General features: G+C 41.4%; 1 pseudogene; it reads right to left on the minus strand.

The window, feature by feature from the left end:
• Nucleotides 1-7554: 7554 nt before the first annotated feature.
• Nucleotides 7555-8165, minus strand: LOC148014004 (glucan endo-1,3-beta-glucosidase, acidic isoform-like; annotated as a pseudogene).
• Nucleotides 8166-20002: the final 11837 nt, after the last annotated feature.

A 20002-nucleotide genomic window follows, 5' to 3' on the forward strand; every position in this document is an offset into this window, starting at 1 on the left:
AGAGGTATAGTCAGCTTGATGCCATTGAACAAAGAGCATTGGATGTTGAGAAAGTTGAGCTTTTCTTGCAAGCTGTAGATCCTGCTCTTCAGGAAGAATTAGGAGAGCTTCTTGAGGATCGCACGAAGCCTATGGATCTTAAAATGGATTGGCAAGATGCCCAGGATGCAGTCTCGACTTTGACCAAGAGGAGGATATGGAAGACCCGCCTACAAAATGGTTCTATGACACCGACGCCATCTTCTGCTCCTATGCCTACTTCTATCCCTGTTATTTCTTCTTTTCCTCAGCCAGTTTCTTGGCCTATGCCAGTGCCTACTGTTTCTACTCCTCTTGCTCCAAGACCGATGACGGCTCCTTCTGCTCCAAAACCATCTACTCCGTTGGTGCCTTCCTCTCTTGATGATATAATCAACGGCATAACGGATTTGACACTAGAGTCAGTTAAAGCAGAATTGGTGGGAAAATTGAAAGAGCAGTTTGCTTCGGCTGCGCCTACTATTTTTTCTAGTGCTCCTATTGCACCTAAGAATGCTCCTAGTGCACCTAGGAGAGATCGAAGATGTATTTGGTGTGATAGTACAGACCATTAGCATTGCAGGGATTGTGAATCTTTTCAGGATGCAAGGAGGAAGAATTTGGTATTTTGGGGACTAGATGGTAAGATTTGGTTGACTAAAACAGGAGCTCCGCTTGCTACCAATTTTGGGAAAGGCGGAATGAAGAAGTTAGTGGATGACATGGCTACGCGTACTTCTTATATGGCAACTAGAGGAGATGCTTCTGCATATGGAGTTCATATTGAGAAAGAATCAGAGAATCAATCAGCATTATGGACTTATGCTATGGAGACGACAAACAAGGGAAAAATTCAGCAAACTGTTTGGACTAGTGCAGGCTCTAGCATCAGATCTGAGACAGGTTGGGATTCGCCCAGGTACACTATTTATGCCTACTTGGCTAAGTCTCAGGGAGCAGATGTACTTGTTGAGGAGAAGCGTAAGAGGGATGAAGAAAATCCAAGTGCAACTAAAAAGACTAGAGGGGGTGAGTTTGTTACTCCACCTACTGCAGGACCGTCTTTGAGACCAGGGCCAGAACGACAGATGGAAGATGCTCAAAAGAAAAAAAAAGAGGCAAGAACCTAGAGAGAGAAAGCAGCCAGGGTTTAGATTGATGTCCGATATTGAGACATCTACGGACATGAAGAAAATCTTTAATGACAAGATACTTGGCAGTGAGGTGACTTTTACTATTTCTGAGGTTTTGGGCATCTTGAAAAGAGAGTTTCAAGATCAGTTTCAAGAGGTCCTGAAGAGGAAAAGACATGCATTGCCTACTACTGATACACAGGAGTTTTGATTGGGGAGTTGGATGAGGATGAGGATGAGGTTATGGTTGAGAATGCTTCTGTTTTTCCATAGATAGAGAAGAGGGTTCAGCCTATGCATTATGCTGAAACTGATGAGCCTTTCTTGATACCGCGTAGTCACTTTTCGCGGAGTCATTGGGCTAGGGCAACTACAGAAACGATGGTAAAAATTGGAGAGAAACAGGTGCCTTATGTTGCTTTAGTGGATCATGGTTCAGAGATTAATCTCATAGTTCGTGGAGTTTATGAAAGTAATAGATGGCCTATGGATGTAGAGCATGGGTGGCGTATGAGAGCCGCCAATAACACTGCAGGTGGTTTGTATGCTGCTTGTCCCAGTGTCAGGGTTTCTATTGGAGATGTAGAGGAAGATTTCCATTTCTTTGTGCAGGATTCATGCTCTTATCCCATAATTCTTGGACAGTCATTCATCACAGAGATGCGCATGGAAAAAAAGGTAATGGATGATGGATCTGCTTATGCATGGATTCGCAGTAAAGATGGCATGAGAGCAGTTCAGTTTATGACTGTGTGTATGAACCATGTTAGAAACAGGGATACTCTTAGAGATGCACCTTTGCCCACTGTGAGGGATTCGGGTTTTCATTAGGTACCGCTGTTTCGCGAGACGATGGTGGTACAGGAGATTGGAGTTCTCGCCTCCTGGCAACAGTGTTTTTTCCTCCAGTTTTGTTGGGATTTCAGCAAACAGTTCGATGAGCTATCAGAAGATTTCTAAGTTGCCTAGAGATGCCAGGCAATACATATGCAGGAAGGTGAAAAATTTAAAAAATGCATGTATTTTAGAGGATTATGAGCATATAGATGGAATGTATGATAGTATGATTTGTGCAGATATGATGATAGAGATGGAAAATATGCTGAAAACTTATATGCAGAGTTGTCACAGTAATGTATCAGTGCAATCCCTGGACATGTTTCATGACATTGCAGATTTTTTGTCACAAATAGAGTTAGAGGCTGAGGTGACTCAGCAAAAAGTATTGAGTGCTGAAGAAATTCAGCAAACAAAGTTTCCGGCTGATTATGATCAGCTTACAGAGGCACAGAGGGCTGAAAAATTTCAGTCAACAGAGTTTACTGTTGAAATATTTCAGCATTCAGAGTTTAGGGCTATTCCTATGCAGTCCATAGAGCAGAGGGCTGAGGATATTCAGCCCCACCAGAGTGCAGAATTGTTGATTTACAGCAAGATTTGAGTAATGCACAGGATCATAATGAAGCCAGGGTTGACACGAAATATAAGACTGTGGATAAGAATGTGGATTCTATAGGCAAGATTACAGAGTATTGTTCTATCACTTCAGAGGTATAGAGATTCATTGGAGCTTGTGTGTTTTACATGATTTGGATACCCCATTTTGCACACATAGCAGATTGTTTATATGAGCTGTTTTGAAAGGGGCAGAAAGTTTTTTGGGATGAGAGCCACACTAGAGTCATGCAAAAATCGAGAAAGTTTTTGCAGATTTTTTGGAAGATGGTGAAAAGATGGTTTGGGCTGTACATAGTCAGACATGTCTTTGACAATGTAACATATGAGCTGACAGAATTGGATGGGACAGTGCTTAGAGTGCCTATTGCAGGAAAAAGAATCAAGATTTTCAACCAAAAAAAAGATGATGAGGATTATGCATTGGAAGAATTTCCAAGAGAAGAGCAACGAGAAGAAACTCCAATAAAAGAGACTGATGATATGACAGATAACCTTGCTGATATACCGAAAATAGTTAATGAAGAGTTTGATCTATTCGTGGATCTTGACGACAATGATCATAGGTAGTTGGCCCATCCGGAGGATGCGCGGGATTAGAGGGAGTGGATGTCGTACTGCTGCGCATCCGAGGTGTGAACTCCACCAAAAAGTTGTGTGTGTGACATTTGTTACTTTGTATATTCTTAGTTGTTGTGTTTGCATTTTGTTTTGCATGGGCAGTATAGTAGAGAGAGGGGTCTTTTGATGCATTTTCTTTCAACTGGGGTTACACCTAATAGATCCTTCTTCAACAATGATGGGCATGCGATGTCTTCTATGGCTTTTCTTGGCTTCCAATTCCTGGGTGAAAAGAAGGAATGGATCTCCACATTTTACTCCCTTGGCATTTTTATCAAGTTGGGATGTTTTTCAAAATCAAGTGCTAAATGCATGATACGAGCTGAGTTAATCATGGTTTCTAAACCTCTCTTGACATGGGTTTGCAGCATATTATAGCGAGTTTACTTAAACTAGCCACATGGTCTGAGAAAGCCAGTCATCTTCAAATGAGGTTGAAAATTTGGTTAGGCTATACAGTTGGAGATATGTGGAGATCTATGTGATGGGTAAACAACTGCAATATGCTATTGGGAGACATTGTTGAAGGCAAAGGGCTTTTCTTCTTTGATAGTAGCTATAGACCTGTGCTACTTACTCAGCAGTACATTGGCATAACTGAAACAAATTTTTTGACTCGTAATACTCTGATGAATGAAGTGTGCTACAATAAGGTTTTGGATTCAATAAAGTGTGAGAAACAAGCAATGGTCTTTGTGCACTCCAGAAAGGATACTGGCAAGGTTGCTTGCATACTGGTTGAAATGGCATAGAGGAATGGAGAGATTGGGTATTTTACTGCAGAAGATCATGCTCAATATGGGATCAATAAGAAAAACAATTGTGAAATCAAGAAATCGTGAGCTGGGTGAACTTTTCAGCTCTGGATTTGGGATACACCATGCTGGCATGTTCCGATCTGACGGAAACCTTACAAAGAGAATATTTTCAATTGGCCTAATAAGGTTCTGGTATGCGCTGCAATATTAGCGTGGGAGGGGCTGCTTTTCTGGGCAAAGGGAGAGGAGCTTTACCGGCTTGGAGAAGAAAAAGCAGGACATCCAGAGAGTTCCTGTTTGGACGCTGCGGGTCCTCGTGCGGAAAAAGGAGGTTGATATTCTGGAGGAGGGGGGAATCGTCGCCTTGTCTTTTAGAGACTCTAGAGTATTGTGTAGGGAAGAACACGGAAAGCAATCGTAATCAGAAAAAGAACGAAAAACTATGTATGGTGGGCAGCGAGTTGACAAGGAGAGGGAGGAAGGGGACATAGAAGTCTAGGATAAGGCCGCGATGCAGCAGAAGAAGCGGTCAAGGAGGATGAAAGCTCGAGGCAGAAAACGATTGCTGCTGCGATAGAGAGGAAGATAGGCACCATCATCTGATCGTGAATGCATTGATGATAATGCTTTCTAGAAAAGGCCCAGAGAGAAGACAGCAGGTTGTTCAAGCTAGACTGTTGTGAATTTAGGCTACGACACCATTCGTAAATGCCAGGTTCTTCGAGAATCTATAATGGTGAAGTACAAGGCTAACACTCATTCCGTCTTTGCCCGTATCATCTTTGACAGTGCTCCAACATGTGCCAAATCTAGCATTTAAGAGGCATGTTGCCGGGGGCCCTTGTTCTGGCAGGTCGTACAATTTCCTTAGCAGAGCATTCGAGCTGTCGCCTATCAACGATGAGGCACACCTGATCTTAGCATCTGATAGCCTGACAATTGAAGGGCTCCGATGCATCTTCGACTGCACCAACTTGGAGAGCCTGCACTGAACCATATTACCTTAGACTAGGTTTGTGTGTATCCTAAAACGACGACGAAGGAGAACTGAAGAATTATATGAAGGATGGCACACAAAATACAACGTAGCTGAGGGGTGGGAGAGAAACTGGCAACGTTTATTTGATCTGCTGAAGGATGCAAGATAGCGACGACGAACGAAGATTATACGTGGTATTTGACGTGTCGCGGGTTATTCTGAAATCGGAAGAGGGCAGCAACAATGACAAACCCATTGCAAGCTAGCCGAGTAAGGATGATCATTCAGCTCATACTCATTATTAATGAACATCTTGCAGCGGTGAACTAAGAAGATGGAATTCAAACGAGCACATAACGAGGTTGATATCTTAATCTATAATATTATGGCAATTCTTACATCGTGAGCCTTATTCTAAAGGTATTCAAATGAAACACCTCTATTGGGATCATATTTGGAAGACCCATTACTTCTATTACCCCACTTCATGTTTATCAATGACAATATATCTTCTCTTGTAAGCAAGAATATCTTTTGTGAAAGATAAATACAAAAGAAACTCGTAAGAAGAGAAGGTAAACTCTCTGCCTTCACTTTGCTCCCAATCAGATGTAGCTGGCTGTATGTCTCATATTATCTGAAATTGAGCTTTTAAATTCAATCTGATCTCGATAGTTTGATCTTCTATCTTGAAATTTGTCAAGGTCTTCTGTAGATGCGACTTTGCTTTCAAAAACCCTTCGACAGCGCGGGCAACCTTGTACAAAGATTTAGAACTCTGATACAAAGAAGCAAAAACCTTGTAAAGTCGTGCTCTTCCTTTTATATTACCTCAAGTCAATCTAGCAAAGTGAGTGTTTGGACTCAAAGAGGTGATTCAGCTTCATGCGCTCGTACTTTTTCACCCACAAAATTTAAAGGGTTCCTACCATTTTTACATCTTGATGCAAGTGTCCTCTATTCTCCTATAATCTCAAAGAGTGTGCTTGGGAAGTAAGAAAGCATTCTTATATAATTGGTGACATACTAGGTCATTGGATGAGCTACACCAAATGGAAGAGGGTTCTTGGCAACATCACGCTTTATTAAGTTTTCCAGCTCAGTTAATGTTCTTTGTGCATTGACAATTGGAGACAATCAAGAATTTATTGATGTTGTATGTAGCTTCTATAAAAACATGGTGCTAGCATGGGGTAAAAGTTCTATAACTTGTTGCATCCTTTTCAATCCGATTCAGGGCATCTAATGCCTTTTTGCTCCATAGCAATGAGTTTGCTAAGGGCTTGTAGTCTTTGGGACATGTATGCATTACTATTGTGACTAGCACATCTTCATGATTTTCATTCTTTTGGGCAAGAAACGAAACTTCAATCTATGCTTGGCAAAATTCATGCTTGGGAAGAAGCCAATGAAGCAATAAGAAAGGAGAAAGCCTGCAATAGAACTAGCATTGGACTTTAAGAATATGACCAAGTGAGAGAGCATGAATAGAAAAGCATAGCAGTAGTGGGTGAGCAAACATGCACACTAATAGTGAGGATATAGAGGAATCCCATCCAAAAGTGCAACAAGATGGAGATGGCTACCGCAAAATAGGTCTACTATAGCAAAAGGAGGGTTTGCCATTTTGTCTTCCTTAGACAAGCATGGGGAAAAGAGGTATTTACAAACTATGGCATCTCGAGCTCAAGGATTCATGGGTGGTTGAGTAAGAGAGGGAGCTACGGATTTAGACTATCTTGTGTCTCGAAGATGAACCATGCCATGGTTTTAGAGAGAACAGAAGATGGCAAGAATTGAGGAGTGAAAATCTTTGCAAAAAGCATGTCCATTCTGCTTAGGTGCACACACTGGTGAACATATATTAATAACTCTTTTGCATGTTATCTTTCAATGAATTATCATTAGCTACTTGGAAAGATATATCACCTTCAGTCATATAGGTGTGCAAGTGTGCCCAAGTGATTATTATCTTAAGAGTGACGAACAAGTTTTATGTATGTCCACCTTTTGCATTGCAAATCTAGTTTTGACATGTCAGACACACACTTCTACATGAAGTGCATGTTTGGAAATGTTTGATGAACCCTCCCTAATGTGCCCAAAATGGTAGAGAGAGAGAGAGAGAGAGAGAGAGAGAGGAACCAAACTACCTTGGGACTGGGTGGTTGTACTTATAGTAATAGCAAGAGTTGCATCTAACAAGTCCAAACCAAGAACACCATACACATCACAATGCAAGATGATTATTAGATTGATACAGCCTATGATAATACAACCCGATCAAACTCTAATAATGACAGTCAATCATCCAACTAGAGGAGGCAAGAGGCCTAAATGGCTAACTCAATATGGTCCTTACAATTATGATGATTGGATTGATCTAGATGGTGATAATACAATATGATTATTGGATTGATACAACAAGCGACAATACAACTCCAACCTAATGATGGTAGTCAATGATGTGACCGGTAGCAATGAACAAGCTGAATCAATGGTTGAATATTCAAGATTGGACCTTATTCTTATTATGATTGGATAGATACACGAGCTCGTGTTAAGACAACTCCCAATCTAGATAATGATGTTAGCCGATGGTAAAGTCATAGACCTTGGTTTGATCAAGATTAAAGAGGCCAAAGTGGCACTCATACTCGGCGTCAGTCTTCTGATCCTCATTGAAGAGAGCAAAGATGTAGGCCTGGAGTGGGGGACTAGGTCTCTTAGGGGTGCCCTGGTGGGCTATGAGGTTGCCAATGTAGGTCTTCGCATTCTCCACGGTTGCAGTGGCGTCGCCCGCGGAGGGCCACCCACTCTCTGTCACTATTATGCTTACATCGCCATACCCGCCTAAGGCCTCCATGGCGCTCATGAGCGTGTCCACTTGCGCATCGAATAGACTTTTGTACTGCAGCTCATTGTCTTGCACTGTGGTGCTGCCTGGATTACCCAATGCATATCCCAAGTCTATATCACTACTCCCTATGTAGGCTAGAAAGGGGTACACATTTTCCATGAATGGCGCCCCATTCACCCTCAAGAACTGCAGAATAGATGCCATATCTGCCTGCACCGAGCCTCCGAATTGCCCTTGCAATGGAGGGTAGACACGGTCACCACACCGAACGAGTGTGTGGTCGAGACCTTGATGCTCCCTTGTAGGCTTGCAGATGCCAAGGCCTGGTTTATGTTGTTCATGGCTAAAGAGCTGGGACATATGAATGATGGTATTTCCAAGGATCTGAAGACATTGAATGAAGTTTTAATACATATGAATCAAGATTTTTTGCAAGGCATGGCACAAGTAAATAAGGGTATCACCTAATCTTTAGAAAAGCAACAAATCTTTATTTTGAGAGCTCATTTCAGCCATAAGAGAAATTGGCAGTAATCCACAAAGGGAACCTCAACCTATTGGAGAACCACATGCAATCCCTCTTGTTGACAATTTATCCCATCCAAACAAAGAAAGTTCTCTGCTAATTATGCATACTTTTGAAAGAGGTGAACTATCAAGGATGAGGGGTAACTACTACTCTTCACAAATTCACGGCAATCATACAATGAGGCCTTAGTTCAATAGCCCAAAAGTTTGTCTTAGACATGAAGGGGAATAAGATAAAAATAGATGGGATGATGATTATCATGGATGCAACCCCTTCTACAAGTCTTTTTACCACTAGCGCTCTAATATGAAAAAAGAAAATGTAGTTGACAATCAAGTTTATGAAGGTGGAAGGAATGATGGGACGATATCATCCCATGATCTCTCAAATAAAGAGCATGTTTCAAACAGTCAACCCTCATCTCATAGTTTTGGGTAGCCTACTTTTAGGAAACACTTTTGGAATAAAGATTTATGGAAGCAACATTCTTATGGGCAGCCATTTCACAATGAAAAGGAGTATAAAGAAAAGATCAACATCAATAATTTCAAGGGGGATAATGCTTCACCTTCAAAATAGGAGGAATTGATCAACAAGCTTGAATTGTATTTCACCCTTTATCCTCAAAGTGAGATGAAGCCAAGTTTTATCTTATGACTCTTCATCTTAAAGGTTACACCCATACTTGGTAGCGTTGCATGTGCAAGATTGGGCAAGACTTTCTCACTTGGGAGGAGTTCAAGCAAGCAATGATTGATGTTTTTGGTTTTCCTTTGGAAAAAGAAAGTCTTTAAAGAAGATGGTATACATGTACTCAAAGAGGGATGTCCATTAGAGACTACTCAAAAAACTACTTGAATCTCTCTATATATGTTAAAGGTATTTCAGATTTTGAGAAGCTGAAAAAATATATTTTTGGTCTTGACCCTATATTATCATCGGAGGTAGGAGCTCAACAACCAAAAACCTTGCATGAGGGCATACAATTGGTTGAAAGGTATTCTTTGAAGTACAATAGAGATGTAAAAAATTTCCAACAAAGGCGTTCGGGCAAGAACTTTTCCAATGAGTCGACAAAATATGGGCAAGTTCTTAGCCAGTCAAGAGACACTTTCAAGCAAGAAAGCAAGGCTTACAATAGTCATAACAGTTATAATAGCAAAGTGCCAACTTTTCCTACTGTTTATGTCTCAAAATAGGGTGGGAATTATGCACAAAATCAAGTGTAAAATTTTAGAAATATGACTGAGACAAAAGATAAATTTTCAAGGGCTAAAAGTACTTCTAAGCTATCCCAAAACAGTTCTAAAAACAACTTTCTTCCTCACGATAAGCTTAGAGAAATGCACACCAAAGGATTATGTTTCAAATGTGGGAAAAAGTGGTCCCAAAGCCATAAGCTGAAGTGAAAAGCCAAAAATTTCAAAATCAATATGGTAATCACTCAAGATATGGAAATTGAAGAATAAGAGGAATAAGAGGGCAATTTACTACATATTCATACTCATCCAATGGTGAAAGAAATTCATGAAGAAGAGGATGCCACTAATGAAGGATTCTATGATCCTATGGATGAGTTTCCATTTTATCTGGGTGGTATCAATGATTCTTATTCTTCCTTATGTGCTATTTTAGATGATGCATGAATGGGATGCGAAGAGAAAAGTATACTGAGACATCAAAGGTATTATTAATAGCAAGGTTCCACATATTCTAGTAGATACATGCAGCACTCATAGCTTTGTCGACACAAATCTTTGAGCAAAATGAATTTACTACCCATTGACATGGAATTATCATTGCGAATACATGTTTCCAATGGTGCATATGAGTCTAGTAAAAAAGTATGCCTATGTACTCTAATTGAACTATCGTCCTCTTATACAATACAAGTGAATTTGATCACTTTGAATATGGGGCTGATTGGCATTGTTATCCATTGTAATTGGCTGAAAATCCTTGGAAATTTTACTTTGGATTTGGAACAAATGCAAATGAAATTTAATTGGCAAGGGTAGCACATTGAATTGAAAGGCATAGACCACAAACACATAGAGCTCATATCCATGAAGAAATTACGTAAAGAAATCAATGCCAAGTCATGCATCTTCACTCTTTTACTTGTGAGAGTAGATGAAGAGTATCCACCAAATCAGTCATCTTTTTCTCCAAAGAAAAGAGATCCAAGATTGGAAGAGCTATTGGAGGAATACAAGGATTTGTTTAAGCCACCATTACCATTGCCTCCAACGTGAGGGGTTGACAATCCTATTAACTTGTTGTCCAATATAAAGCCCACCAACAAACATGCCTATCGCTTGTCCAAGTTTGAGAGGGAAGAGATAGAGTGACAAGTCAAAGAGTTGCTACAAATGGGCTTAATTCAGCAAGTCAATCACCATTTGCCTCTCCTGTGCTCTTAGTTAAGAAGGATGGATCATTTTGCATGTGCATTGATTATAGGGATTTGAAGAAGTCAACTGTCAAGAATAGGTATCCTATTCTCCAAATTGATTATCTTTTTTGGACAAACTTAAAGATGCAAAGGTCTTTACCAAAATAGATCTTCGTTCGAGTTATCATCAAATTTTAATGAAGAAAGGAGATGAGTTCAAAACAGCATTCAGGATTGAAAGGGGGTTATACCACTTCTTGGTTATGCCATTTGGGCTTTCCAATGCACCTGCTACTTTTCAAGATCTCATGAACAAAATATTATATCCCATATTGTTCAAAACAGTCCTTTTTTTCTTCAATGATATCCTTATCTATAGAAAATCCAAGGATGAGCATTTAAAGCATGTATGAGAGGTCTTTGACACATTAAGAAGGCAAATACTCTTTGCCAAGATGACAAAGTATTCATTCATGGAAGATCAAGTGAAATACTTAGGTCATATGGTGGGAGAGCAAAGCATTAGAGTGGATCCCAACAAAGTGAAATGTATCAAAGAATGGCCTACTCCTATGAATGCCTATGAATGCGACATCTTTGAGAGGCTTCCTTGGATTATCTACTTTCTATAGGAGGTTCATCAAGAATTATGCTCATGTGGTGGGTCCATTGATAGATAGGCTTAAAAAAGAGGCTTTCTTTTGAGACTCCATAGCTAACAAAAGCTTCAATGAGCTGAAATATCTTTTGAATTCGGTACCTATACTATTTTACACAGCCCATAGGTAGCCCAAAATAGGGCTACCCCCTGTCATCACACTTTATGCTTATGCTACATAGTCATTTGATGCCCAATTATGCTCGGTTGGTGCCTATACATATGGGAAAGTATGCCTATTGTTTTTCTATGGTTTTGAGCTTGGATTGAGCCACTGATTGCTCAGTTTTGGACATTTATTTGCTACTGGAATATTTAGGATTGAAGCTATGTCTTGGATGTATACATTGATGTAGTGACTCTCGGGGATCAACATAGAGCTTGGATTTGCTCTTGAATCATTGGTTGAGCTTGAGCTTGCTTTGCATAGCATTTGGATCTTCATCTCTGATGTACTTATGGCATGTACTTTGCTTATGTCTGACCGGTCTTGACATGCTTGGCCTATGCCACTACTACATGCCAGTTACATTGTTTGGAGTTGGATGCTACTGAGCCTTGCTTTGGCTTGACATTTGATTGCTCTGAGCTTACTTTGGCTATTTCTCGGCTTGCCAAAGTTACAGTTTGGATGTACCTGATGTCTATGGATGCTATGTACGGATGCTACACGGCCTATATGCTCATGAGGTCTTATTGATGCTTGATCTTGGATGTTCTAGCTGTTGAGCTTCTTTGCTTGATATTTATAGCTTTTGTGCCAGTGCGAGAATCTTGATACGCTTGACAGGAATTAAGCAGGTGGTTTATGCTACTTGAGCATTTGCATACTTGAGACTGGGATCTTCACTTGGATGTTGCATGGTTGATATGTGGTGGTCCGCACAGATGTACTTGGGCTAATTTGGTCTTTGCACTCCCTGAGCATACACCTCTTTTTGTCAGGTCTTATCAGTGTTGTGTGTACTTTGCCCCATTACACAAGGGGTGTGCCAGCTTACTAACGGGTTCATTTGACATGCTTGGGTGTTTGCTTGATGTCCATATAACTGTCACATGCCGATTTATGCCCGCTTGATGCTGGTTATGCTTTGACAGTCAGTTGTTGACTTGGTGCATTCATTTTGCCTACAGTTTTCTCTCATTGTACCTGGCTGTAATTTATTACAGCAAGAAGTTATGCATGGAGTGGCATGCAATTTTCATGTTGAATCATCCTGATTTTATGTACTTTTGATGGTACTTGGTGGGCAGCATCATTAGCTATCAGTCTAGTCATTTTGCCTTGGTTTTGGTGGTATTTTGGCTATTTACAACAGAAAACAGCAAGTAGTTTTGAATTGTCTGCACCGTTTTGGACTACAGTATGGCATATTCTTCTATTGATAGTGCTATCTTCAACATCACTAAGCTTGATGGTATGAATTATGCCTAATGCAGAAATCGCAGATAAAACCACTAAGGATGCATGGCAAGCAGCTTGAAACTATGACTGATTATGAATGGGATGAGCTTAATGAGTTATGCATGTCTACCCTCATCTTATCTCTCACTGAACAGGTGCATTACAATGTAGTTGAGGAAGCACAAAGTGCTTGGCAGCTTTGGGATAAGATCAAAAACCTCTATGATAAGAAAAGTCCAACAAGTCAAATGTATTGGTTGAAGCAACTTATAGTCTTGCGGATGAAGGAGAATATGACGATGTTTGCTCACTTGAGCCAGTTCCATGCTATTCTCAAGAACTTAACTTTGCAGGGCATTATCTTGAATGATGAGGTTACTCCATTATTTCTGCTTGGGACTTTGAGTGAGTCATGGGATGTATTCTGTACTCCCTTATGTGCTATTGTTGGGTTGATGCTTTGTTGAGCTTTTGTCACTCTTTTGTTGTATTCTGTATACTTCTATGAGTGTTCTATTTAATGGATGTTTAGCTTGGGGAAGTTTTCTAATATTAGAAATGGAATAATATTGGGCTTAAAAGAGTTTGAAAAAGTGAAGATGTAGTTGATTCAGACTTCAAGTGAAGATTGAAGTGATAGTGATAGTAGCAAGCCTCGACAAGTCACTGTAGTGTCTCTGGTGTCTCTTTATATTAGACATATCTTTTGGGAGATGGATCCACAACCAAGAGAGGATTATTGAGATTTATTATTTGTTATTATCATGTATTATTAAGAGAGAGCATATGGGAGAGCGATAGTGTATGAGAGATAGCCAATTCTATGAAGAAACATTGTATCTACATGAGAGAGATTAGGAGAAAGACTATGAAGATGATGAAATATAAATACTATGTGATGAATTTCATTCAAAGTTGAGAATTTATTTGTGTTCTTTTAGTTATTTGGTATTTTCTATGAAGAATATGTTAAAGACTTGTTGTGATAAATTTGTGGGAGATTCACTATATGATACTACGTGAAGATTTGTTGTTCTTAGTGTCCTTTTTCTTCTTATGGTTGATTAAAGTATGAAGAACAAGCTTGTTACTGTGACAAGATATATTTTCTTATAGTATTTTCCCTATTATCTCGGTGTTCCTCTTGGAGCTCCATGTTTTTGATGTGCAGCTCTCGAGAAATTGCAATTAACAAGCACCTATAACAGGCTAAAAACGAAGGAAACGACACTATAAAAGAGAAAAAGAGCTGGAAGATCACCCATGGGGCAGACTTGTGCTTTTGCTAGAGGTGCTAAGGCTAACAGCCTCTATCCTCTTGTAGTTGATCGGTCCTCTCTTGACCATGTTTTGTCAGTCAATTCCATCCCACATGTATCTCTTTGGCATGCCCGTTTGGGCCATATGTACTTGAAGGGAATGAAAATGCTTTCTAGTTTTGCAATGCTTACCACCCCTTGACTATGCATGTTTTGATTCATGTGAGCATTGTCTTTATGCCACACATACTAGGAATATCCATAAGAATTTTGATAGGACATGCATGAGTGAGCCCCTGACATTTGTACATTCGGATATCTCTGGACCCATGCCCTGTCAGTCTATGCGTGGTGCAAAGTATTTTGTGACGTTCATTGACGATTTTTCGCGTAAAATCTAGACTTACCCCATTAAGCTTAAGTTAGATATCTTTGTTTTGTTTCAGAGATGGCTTGCATTGGTTGAGAACCAAATTGGGCATAGGCTGAAATGCCTTATGACTGACAATGGGGGAGAATATGTGTCACGTGCCTTTGAGTAGCTATGTGACAAGAGGGGTATTAAGCATCAGTTGGCTGCCCCCTATACCCCACCCTAGAATGGTTTGGCTGAGCAGATGAATAGAATCATCCAAGAGCGTGTACACAATATGCTTAGCCATGCAGGCCTACCACCACAGAGCTTTTGGATTGAGGCAGTTAGTATAGCTGTGCATGTCATAAATAGATCACCTTTCCAATGGTTTGGATTTCCAGGTTGCAGAGGAGGTATGGACTGGGAAACCTCCATCTTATACGCATCTACGTGTCTTTGGATGTGAGGCATTCTGCCATGTGCTCAAAGACAAATATATTCAGCTGGATCCTAAGAGTGTCAAATGCATTTTCCTTGGCTATGGAGATGTAGGCAAGATGGGTTATCACCTCTGGGATCCGCAAGCGTGGAAAGTCATTCGCAGCCATGATATAGTCTTCCATGAAGACAAGATGCATAAGCAACCTGAGAAGGTGGTCAAGATACACATGGTTATATTCCAGGAGGTGTTGCAGGTAAAGGCACCTCCGCCTAGCCGCCTGTGTATTACTACACTGACAGTCACCGCCATTGCACACTGCAGGTGGCAGGCGCCCATCACCATCACTTTATTATTTATTATTTTAGTGACAGTTTGAATAAAGGAAGGTGCGGTCACACATTGTGACTGTTGGAGTTCCCATTTCTTGTCTCTCTCTTTCTTACTCTTACTCTCCCGTCATAGCTCTCGAGTCCAAGCTTCGATCCTTCTCACCTTTCAACTGGTATCAGAGCACGACTTCCCGACTCTTGAGCTTGGTTCGTGGCATTCTCAGCTTCCCATCGACTCCCCACTCACATTGGGTCTCCTTCCTGGCAGCCATATCCGACTCCTTCGAGCTCCCATCACTCCCTAGCTTTCCGAGCACCTTCCCGGCATTGTTGGGCACCTTCAAGGCATTACATCAAAGGTATTGCTTCATTCTCCACAAGGGTTTTACTTCAGTTTTCACTTTGCAGGTCTGAGAAGAGGAATGGGCAGCCACCATTGAAGCTCTAATGCTTCATATGCCATTCTATATCCCTTGTGGCTACTTGTGGCCCTACATAGGCCTTCTATAGGCCTTACTCAAGCCCCTCCTCAACCCTTAGCTACCACGTTTTGCAGTAGCCCCTCCAGGAACATTCACACTATTTGTGCCAGCTGTGCAGACCTTTTTATCAGCATTTGACAGCCATACTTCATGATTGGTGGCTTATACACTTAGGGGCACACTCTTGATGCTTGGTATGTTCTAAACCCTTGGGAAGGCTAGAAGCACTCATCTTCAAGCTCTTCTTTGCTAGAATACACAGAAGACCTGTTGTTCACAGGTCTGGGTAGACTTCTACAGGTACATTGAAGCTCATACATACACCCCATAATGCATGTATGCTATCAGATGACTACATATGCTTGTTGGGTGTTATGGTAATGCTTTGCCATCATTTTGGTGATGATTTGGGCCTGCAAATACTCAGACTGGAATAGTAAATCACTTCTATAATAAAATCGGGCTGAAGGTATTCTACATGCTTTGGGTTATGCCTATTGGTTTTGGATTATGTCTTGGATATATGCCATGAAGTATTGATCTTTGGGGTACGACTTTGAGCTTGGATTTCATTCCGGATGCTTTTGAAAGAGCTTGATGAGTTATGCAAGTCCACTATTGTATTATTTCTCACAAAATAGGTTCACTACAATGTTTTTGAGGAAGAACAGAGTGCATGGAAGTTGTGGAATAAAATCAAGAATCTCTATGACAAGAAAAGTCCAGCAAGTCAGATGTATGCTGAAGTAGCTTATGGATCTGTGCATGAAGGAGAATGTGACTATGTCTGCTCACTTGAGCCAGTTCCATGCTATTCTCAAGAACTTCACTTCACAGGACATCAATTTTGTAGAGGATGTCACTCATCTTTTCTTGTTTGGTACTCTTAATGAGTCATGGGATGTATTCTGCACTACATTAAGTGCCTCTACTGCTACCTTGCAATTATCTGATGTTGAGAGTGCTCTTCTATAGGAAGAGGTTAACCGTAATAATTTGGATGCCTCTCGTGTGTTGCATGCTATGACAATTAGAGGCAAGAATGATGGATATGGAAAGCATGGCAGTGGCAATGGCCGTGGATGGGATTCTCAGAAATCTCGATCCAAGTCTCGTGAGAAGTCACGTAGCAAATCCCGTGGCAAGAATGCAGATGTTACTTGTCACCATTGTGGGAAAAAGGACCATATTAGGCCACAATGCCATGAATTGTGCAATGAAAGGCTCAAAGATAAGGGGAAAGACAAAGTGTAGGATAATTCTTCTGATTGCAGCATAGTGCCTGTAAAGTCCAATGTTAAAATTGAAGAGATCAATGTTATGCAGCCTGAGGATGTTGATGATGATGATTATATCCTAGCAGCTTCTTCTAGTGCTTCGCAGATGACAGAGATATACTCTATGTATGCACAGTGTTGGCTCTTGGACTTAGGTGCATCCTTTCATGTGACACCTTGCCGAGAGTGGTTTCATTCCTACCATACTGTTTTGGGTTCTGTGCACTTGGGTGATGACAGCTCTCTTGATATTGTGGGCATTGGTGATGTTAGGCTGCAGTTTCCTTCTGGCAGCAGTTTTGTTATGCACGATGTACGTCATGTACCTGCCTTGATACACAGTCTCATGTCAGCTTTACAACTTGATGATGCATGATATCATGTATGTTTTGGAGACTCTGCATGGAAGATCACTCGTGGCAGACTTGTGATTGCGAGAGCTGCCAAGACTGGCAGCCTCTATCCCTTGATTGTATCAACTTCTTCCCTTGATCATGTTTTGTATGTGGGTTCTATCCCGTGTATCTCTTTGGCATGCCCATTTGGGCCATATGTCTTTGAAGGGAATGAAAATTCTTTCTGGTTTGCAGTACTTTATGCATATTTTGATTCATGTGAGCATTGTCTTTATGGTAGGCAGACTAGGTCTACGCATAAGAAGTCTGGTAGGCCACGCATGAGTGAGCCCTTGGCATTGGTACATTCGGATATTTGTCGGCCCATGCCTTATCAGTCTATGGGTGGTGCAAAGTATTTTGTTACGTTCATAGACGATTTTTCACGGAAAGTTTGGGCTTATCCCATTAAGCTGAAATCCGATGTCTTGGCTATGTTTCAGAGATGGCTTGCATTGGTTGAGAACCAGTCTGGGTATAGGCTAAAATACCTAAGGACTGATAATGGGGTGAGTATGTCTCACGTGCTTTTGAGCAATTTTGTGATGAGAGGGGTATTAAGCGTCAGTTGATTGCCCCCTACACCCCCTCCTAGAATGGTTTAGCTGAGCGGATGAATAGAACCATCCAGGAGCGTGTACGCAGTATGCTTAGCCATGCAGGCCTACCACGAAGCTTTTGGGTTGAGGCAGTTAGTACAGCTCTGCATGTCATAAACAGATCACCTTCTAGTGATTTGGATTTCTAGGTTGCAGAGGAGGTATGGACTGGAAAACCTCCCTCTTATGCGCATCTCCGTGTCTTTGGATGTGAGGCATTTTGCTATGTGCCCAGGGACAAGAGAAGTAAGCTGGATCCTAAAAGTGTCAAATGCATTTTCCTTGGTTATGGGGATGCAAGCAAGATGGGTTACCGTCTCTAGGATCTGCAGGCGCGGAAAGTCATCCATAGTCATGATGTAGTCTTCCATGAAGACAAAATGAATCGGCATCCTGAGAGAGTTGTTGAGATCCGCAGGGTCATATTTCAAGAGGGGCTGAGAGCTCCCACACAGCCAGTTGGACAGCCTACGGCTGCAGCAGATGCTCATGGTCAGGGTGTTGGGCAGCTAGTTGGGCAAGCAGCAGAGCCTGCCGTGAGACCGTCTACTAGAGACAAACATCCACCTAATAAATTTCAGCCCTCAATGCATTATGTCTTGGTTACAGATGTAGGAGAGCCTTTCACTTATGATAAGGCTATGCACAGGGGGTGACAGTCACTCCTGGGAGAGGGCTATGCATTCTGAGATAGAGTCCTTGCATAAGAATGACACTTGGGATTTGGTTTCCTTGCCTACGGGCAAGAAGGCTTTGCCATGCAAATGGGTGTACAAGCTTAAAAGTACCCTTGGACACCCCAAGCCAGCATACAAGGCTAGATTGGTAGCAAAGGGTTTTAAGCAAGAGCATGGTGTGGACTTTGATGAGGTCTTTTCTCTTATGGTTAAGATGACCAACCTGCGCTTAGTCTTGGCTTTGGTTGCTCAGCTTGGATGTCAAGATGGCTTTCTTACATGGGGACTTGCATGATGAAATTTATATGGAGCAGCCTAACGGCTTTGCAAAACCTGGCAGGGAGCACCTAGTGTGCAAATTGAAGAAAAGTATTTATGGCTTGAAACAGGCACTTAAGGAGTGGTATCATAAGTTTGATGCCTTTATGCAGCCATAGGGCTACAGTAGGAGTGCTATGGATCCGTGTCTTTACAAGAAGAAATCCCGTGATGGTTCTTTATTGATTTTGGTCCTCTATGTGGATGATATGCTGATAGCAGGGAAAGCTCATGATGAGCTAGATGCTCTTAATGCTCAGCTCAAGAAGAGCTTTGAGATGAAAGATCTGGGACATGCCACTCATATACTTGGTATGCACATTAGATGCGATGACAAACATCAAGGACTCCTCTACTTGTCACAGAGGGAGTACATTCATAAAGTCCTTGAGTGCTTCTGCATGCAAGACGTAAAGCCTATTGGCTATCCATTGCCTTCTTATGTGAAGATATCACAGGCTCACATACTTGGTATGCACATTAGATGCAACGACAAACATCAGGGACTCCTCTACTTGTCACAGAGGGAGTACATTCATAAAGTCCTTGAGTGCTTCCGTATGCAAGACGTAAAGCCTATTGGCTGTCCATTGCCTTCTTATGTGAAGATATCACAGGCTCACATACTTGGTATGCACATTAGATGCAACGACAAACATTAGGGACTTCTCTACTTGTCACAGAGGGAGTACATTCATAAAGTCCTTGAGCGCTTCCGTATGCAAGACATAAAGCCTATTGGCTGTCCATTGCCTTCTTATGTGAAGATATCACAGGCTGATTGTCCATAGACAGATGAGCAGAGGGCAGAGATGGCCAAGATCCCCTATGCATCCACAGTGGGCAATCTTATGTATGCCATGATAGCCACTCGTCCAGATATTGCCTTTGCAGTTGGTGTTGTGGCATGCTATATGGCTACACCTAGCAAGATGCATTGGGATGCCGTGAAGGGTATCATGACGTACCTGAAGGGCACTACAGATATGTGCATATGATATGGCAGCCAGGATATAGGAGTCGTGGGGTACACTGACTCTAATTATGCAGGACATGTA

This window comes from Lygodium microphyllum, chromosome 25 (genome assembly GCF_053477565.2).
Source record: "Lygodium microphyllum isolate KBCC chromosome 25, Lygodium_microphyllum_v1.1.10, whole genome shotgun sequence".
Classification (NCBI taxonomy): domain Eukaryota; kingdom Viridiplantae; phylum Streptophyta; class Polypodiopsida; order Schizaeales; family Lygodiaceae; genus Lygodium; species Lygodium microphyllum.